We start from the raw sequence: 304 nt of genomic DNA, 5'->3' as shown, positions 1-304 counted from the left end.
AAGAGGAAGAAGAAAAGAAAGAAAAGAAAGAAAAGAAAGAAAAGAAAGAAAAGAAAGAAAAGAAAGAAAAGAAAGAAAAAGAAGAAAAAGAAGAAAAAGAAGAAAAAGAAGAAAAGGAAGAAAAGGAAGAGAAAATATAAAAGAAAAAATGAAAGAGAAAAAATAAAAGAATAAAAAAGAAAAATAGAAATAAAGGATACAAAAGGAAGAGGTCAAGGTGGGATTTCATGACGGTTTGCCCGTGCCACTGCCAAGTCCTGACGAAAGTCTGGCCTAGGATTGACAGCTGGTTCCAACTGCATCA

The sequence above is a fragment of the Mycothermus thermophilus genome, assembly GCF_041956435.1.
Source record: "Mycothermus thermophilus strain CBS 625.91 unplaced genomic scaffold VTJ04scaffold_5, whole genome shotgun sequence".
Classification (NCBI taxonomy): Eukaryota; Fungi; Ascomycota; class Sordariomycetes; order Sordariales; family Chaetomiaceae; genus Mycothermus; species Mycothermus thermophilus.
This window is presented reverse-complemented; position numbering follows the sequence as displayed.